Source organism: Beta vulgaris, chromosome 3 (assembly GCF_026745355.1).
Source record: "Beta vulgaris subsp. vulgaris cultivar EL10 chromosome 3, EL10.2, whole genome shotgun sequence".
Classification (NCBI taxonomy): domain Eukaryota; kingdom Viridiplantae; phylum Streptophyta; class Magnoliopsida; order Caryophyllales; family Amaranthaceae; genus Beta; species Beta vulgaris.
In genome coordinates this window covers 39834799-39841095 of record NC_079204.1, presented here as the reverse complement: position 1 = coordinate 39841095, position 6297 = coordinate 39834799, and positions in this window count along the sequence as shown.

Below are 6297 nucleotides of genomic sequence, written 5' to 3'. Positions count from 1 at the left end.
ACATTAGATAATAATTTTGTTGTTGCAAATCTAAATAAATACTATAAATAGGTATTCCTAAAGATGCTTACTACTACACTACCATCCTATATCCTAATTCACAAAACAATTTGTACATCATATGTCATTCAAAACAAATTTCAGCAATAAATAAATTTCAAATGACATAATTGAATCACAGGATTAAATCAGACATCAAACAAAATAAATCCCTAAAGATAAACAAACAAATTCAGGGTGACTGTGTAAGTGTTAAAATGGAAAATTACAAATGACAAATGAAAGATAAAAACCTAAAACTAAAAGAAGAATACTTGGAGAGAAAGATAGAAAGTGAGAGAACTTTTTTTCTTCGACATTGGGTGAGTCGCTAGAAAAACTGCAGATTTGCAGTATTAGCACAACGAAGGTGGCTAGGTGGGTTTGGTTTGTTTTGAAGGCCAACAAGTAAGAAAGTTGTCGGTGATAGGGTCGTTATCATTGTCGCGTTGGGCTGTGTCTGTGTAGTGAGAGATAGAGAAACTTAGGGAGTTAGGTTTGGTTTGTCAATGACAGAAGTATACACGTGTTTTGCGGTTTTAAATTTTCTTTTTTCAAAATAATGGTTGTTCATGTGATCAATCCTGACTAACTATACCTCTGTTGATGATACCATTAAGAATCAGAACTTCAGATGATTATAAAGAAAAGTCAATATTAAATAGTACCATTGAGATTTTCCCAATTCATTTTTAAGGATTAAGCAGATCATAATTTTTTATTTGATGTAAATGAGCAACTAAGCTTATTGACATAAACGAGATTCGACCACATATTTTAAATATCACCCTAATAAAATTTTACCAACTAAGGATGCGTTCTGTTCAACTTAAAAAATTAAGTTTCAGGTCCAATAAGTTCAGACAAGTTCAGATAAGTTCAGATAAGTTCAGATAAGTTGCGATAAGGTCTAATAAGTGCAATAAGTTCCAATAAGGTCTAATAAGGTCCAATAAGTTACAATCAGGTGCAATAAGTTACAATCAGGTGCAATAAGTTCCAATCAGGTGCAATAAGTTCCAATCAGGTGCAATAAGTTCCAATCAGGTCTAATAAGGTCCAATAAGTTCCAATCAGGTCTAATAAGGTCCAAATAGTTAATGTTTAATAAACATTTGTATTATTGTCCATTATTTTGTTATTCATAATTTCATATCACTACTATTAGCGGATTATGTTATTATTAGAATTTTAATTGAAGTACCACAATGATTATATAGTATTGTACTTGTATAGTGTCTATTATTTTATTATTTATTTGTATTATGTCTATTATTTTTTTATTTATTTGTATTATGTCTATTATTTTATTATTCATAATATTACTATTAGCTGATTATGTTATTATTAGAACTTTTTATGAAAGTACCACAATGTATAGTATTATACTTGTTAGCAATAAATGTTAATGCTATCTACTTACCTTCACATTAATGAAAGTGAAGTGAGAATTTTTTATATGTGCCAATTATAACTTGTTAGCAATAAATGTCAATCAATTTTTGATTTTCTACTAGTGTTTTATAAAATTAAAACAAGACTATTAGATATATTAGTGATGAAAGTTATGTATAGGCAAATATATAAATAGTAAATGTTTTTGTTAAATTAATTATCATAAGAGATAATTAATAATCATTATTTTTTAAAGGACGAATTATAATAATTATTACTCCATAAAAAATTTTGAGGGGTAGTATTTGATAGAGTATAAATCTATTCCTAGGGCTTCAACCATCAGCTTAAGCTTTTGGTTGAGTTGGTCCTTTGACAGTATTTACGTTAGTGGTAATATTTATGTTATTCATGGTCAATGTTTTTGTCTAATAAGGTCAAATAAGTTTCAATCAGGTCCAATAAGGTCTAATAAGTTTCAATCAGGTCCAATAAGGTCTAATAAGTTTCAATCAGGGCCAATAAGGTCTAATAAGTTTCAATAAGGTCAATAAGTTCCAATAAGATCCAATAAGTTCCAATCAGGTTCAATCAGGTCCAATAAGTTGAATCAGGTCCAATCAGGTTTAATAAGTTCCAATAAGTTTAGTTCAGGTTCAATAAGTTCAGTTCAGATAAGGTCCAATAAGTTCAGGGCCAATAAGTTGAATAGAACGCACCCTAAGGGCGCGTTCTGTTCAACTTAAAAAGTTAAGTTTCAGGTCCAATAAGTTCAGATAAGTTCAGATAAGTTGCAATAAGGTCCAATAAGGGCAATAAGTTCCAATAAGGTCTAATAAGGTCCAATAAGTTCCAATCAGGTGCAATAAGTTCCAATCAGGTGCAATAAGTTCCAATCAGGTCTAATAAGGTCCAATAAGTTCCAATCAGGTCTAATAAGGTCCAAATAGTCAATGTTTAATAAATATTTGTATTATTATCCATTATTTTGTTATTCATAATTTCATATCACTATTAGCTGATTATGTTATTATTATAAAACGGTTTTTTCACCATATACCCCCGACAAATATTTTTTTGCGCTGTATACCCTTTCAACTTTCCAAATTCATCATATACCCCACATTTTGAAAAATACATCAACTTACCCTTTTGACTAACGGCATTAGACTTCCGTTAGTCATTAACCACTAATCCCCTCTAACCCTAATTAACTAATCTAAACTAAACCCTAACCCTAACCCCCACTGCCCCATCACCCCACCCCTTACCCCTACTGCCACATCACCCCCACTGCCACATCACCCCTTCACCTTACCCCCACTGCCACATCACCCCCTCACCACCACTACCACCTCCTCACCACCACCCCCTCCCCACTCCCCAACAACCCCCTCCCCACTCCCCAGCAACCCCTTCCCCACTCCCCTGACCCCCATCCTTACCCCACCGGATTTTTGCACCTGACCCTACCCCCACCCTGACCGGATTTTCGCACCAACCCCACCCCACCAGATTTTCGCACCTGACCCCTATTCCCACCCTGATCGGATTTTCGCCGACCCCACCCCACCAGATTCTCTGCTCTAAAACCGTTGCACAAGCCCCACACCACCCTCGCAGCACCACTAAAATTATCGCACCACCTCACACCACTCTTAAAACCCTCGCACCTCCCCTAAAAATCCTCGCACCTCCCCTAAAAATCCTCGCACCAACCCGAAAACCCTTCGCACCACCCCGAAAACCTCGCACCAACATCGTACCTCCCTGAAAAATGTCGCACCATCCCTGATAAAAGCCAGATTTCAGGCCGAAAGCAATTTTGCGAGGGGGGGGGGGTGGGATTGCAGTGTGGGGTAACTGGAGTGGGGGGTGGGAGTGGGACTGTTGCGGGGTGTCGGAAGGTAGAGGGGGTTGCGGTGCTATGGACGGCGGAAGGGGAGGCGCGGCGCTGCGGGTGCGGAGGGGGGGGGGTTCAGGGGTGGTGGGGAGGGGGACTGCATGGTTGGTGGGGGTGGGGGTGGGGTGGGGGTGGGGTGGGGGTGGGAGTGGAGGATGGGGTTAGGGTTAGGGTTAGGGTTAGGGTATTAGGGATAGAGTATTAGGGTTTGGGTTAGGGTTAGATTTAGGTTAGTTAAGTAGGATTAGAGGGTGATTAGGGGTTATAACTAACAGAGTTTATCGCCGTTAGTCATTAAGGGTAACTGGATGTATTTTTTCAAAAGTGAGGGGTATATGGTGAATTTCAAAAGTCGAAAGGGTATATGGTGCAAAAAAATATTTGTCAGGGGTATATGGTGAAAAAACCGTAATTTTAATTAAAGAACCACAATGATTATATAGTATTATACTTGTATTAGTGTCTATTATTTTATTATTTATTTCTATTATGTCTATTATTTTATTATTCATATTACTATTAGCTGATTATGTTATTATTAGAATTTTTTGATTAAAGTACCACAATGTATAGTATTATACTTGTATTATTATCTATTATTTGATTATTCATATTGCTATTAAATAATATTATAATCATGGTCAAATAATTAAGGTTAACAATAATAATAATTATTATAATTACAATATTTTGCAATTCATCTTTAAATAACTAGAGATAACATGTTTTAGTGGTGAAAGTTATGTATTAAAACAAGACTATTAGATAGGAGTATATTAGTGGTGAAAGTTATGTATAGGTAAATATATAAATAGTAAATATTATTGTTAAATTAATTATCATAAGAGATAATTAATAACCATTATTTTTTAAAGGACGAATTATAATATATTACTCCATAAAAAATTTTGAGGGGTGGTATTTACGTTAATGGTAAAATTTATGTTATTCATGGTCAATGTTTTTGTCTATTAAGGTCAAATAAGTTTCAATCAGGTCCAATAAGGTCTAATAAGTTTCAATCAGGTCCAATAAGGTCTAATAATTTTCAATCAGGGCCAATAAGGTCTAATAAGTTTCAATAAGGTCAATAAGTTCCAATAAGGTCCAATAAGTTCCAAGCAGGTTCAATCAGGTCCAATAAGTTGAATCAGGTCCAATCAGGTTTAATAAGTTCCAATAAGTTCAGTTCAGGTTCAATAAGTTCAGTTCAGATAAGGTCCAATAAGTTCAGGGCCAATAAGTTGAATAGAACGCACCCTTAGGGTGCGTTCTATTTAACTTATTGGACCTTATCTAAACTGAACTTATTGAACCTGAACTGTACTTATTGGAACTTGTAAAATCTGATTGGACCTGATTCAACTTATTGGACCTGATTGAACCTGGTTGGAACTTATTGGACCTTATTGGAACTTATTGACCTTATTGAAACTTATTAGACCTTATTGGCCCTGATTGAAACTTATGAAACCTTATTGGACCTGATTGAAACTTATTAGACCTTATTGGATCTGATTGAAACTTATTTGACCTTATTAGACAAAAACATTGACCATGAATAACATAAATATTACCACTAACGTAAATACTACCCCTCAAAATTTTTTATGGAGTAATAATTATTATAATTCGTCCTTTGAAAAATAATGATTATTAATTATCTCTTATGATAATTAATTTAACAAAAAATTTACTATTTATATATTTGCCTATACATAACTTTCATCACTAATATATCTAATAGTCTTGTTTTAATTTTATAAAACACTAGTAGAAAATCAAAAATTGATTGACATTTATTGCTAACAAGTTATAATTGGCACATATAAAAAATTCTCACTTCACTTTCATTAATGTGAAGGTAAGTAGATAGCATTAGCCCCTTCCTTCATTTCTTCTCCTTTCATTTATGTGAATGTACTAGAAGATAAAAAGAAAACAAAAAGAAAGAGAAAAAAAATGGTCAAAATCACCGTAGCTTTGCATGACATTGCTTCATTCATTTCTTCTTCTTTCTTCTCCTTTCTTCCTTCTGTTTTTTCTTTAATTTTGCTTTTCTCCAATACTCCATTAGAGATACAAATACGAAGTCACCAACCATAATCACCCATCAATTTTCACTCATCCACCTTCAACACCTCTCGGATTTTTTTTCGTGCTAAGAGGAAAATAGTGTTCTTTGAGGTTGCGGTTTCGGGTCGAGAACAATTCACGGAGCGATTTTTCTGGGTCCTCGATTGAGTAAGATAATCCAATGATGATAATGAAGCAATCAATTGATAGCATTTAAATCTTTCATTGTTATTAGTAACGAAAACATGTTATCTCTAGTTATCGAAAGACGAATTGCAAAATATTGTAATTATAATTATAATTATTATTGTTAACCTTAATTATTTGACCATGATTATGATATTATTTAATAGCAATATGAATAATCAAATAATAGACAGTAATACAAGTATAATACTATACTTGGTACTTCAATAAAAATTCTAATAATAACATAATCATCTAATAGTAATATGAATAATAAAATAATAGACATAATACAAATGAGTAATAAAATAATAGACATAATACAAATAAATAATCAAATAATAGACACTAATACAAGTATAATGCGATATAATCATTGTGGTACTTTAATTAAAATTCTAATAATAACATAATCAGCTAATAGTGATATGAAATTATGAATAACAAAATAATGGACAATAATACAAATATTTATTAAACATTGACTATTTGGACTTTATTGGACCTTATTAGACCTGATTAGAACTTATTGGACCTTATTAGACCTTATTAGACCTGATTGGAACTTATTGCACGTGATTGGAACTTATTGCACCTGATTGAAACTTATTGCATCTGATTGAAATTTATTGGACCTTATTAGACTTTATTAGAACTTATTGCCCTTATTAGACCTTATTACAACTTATCTGAACTTA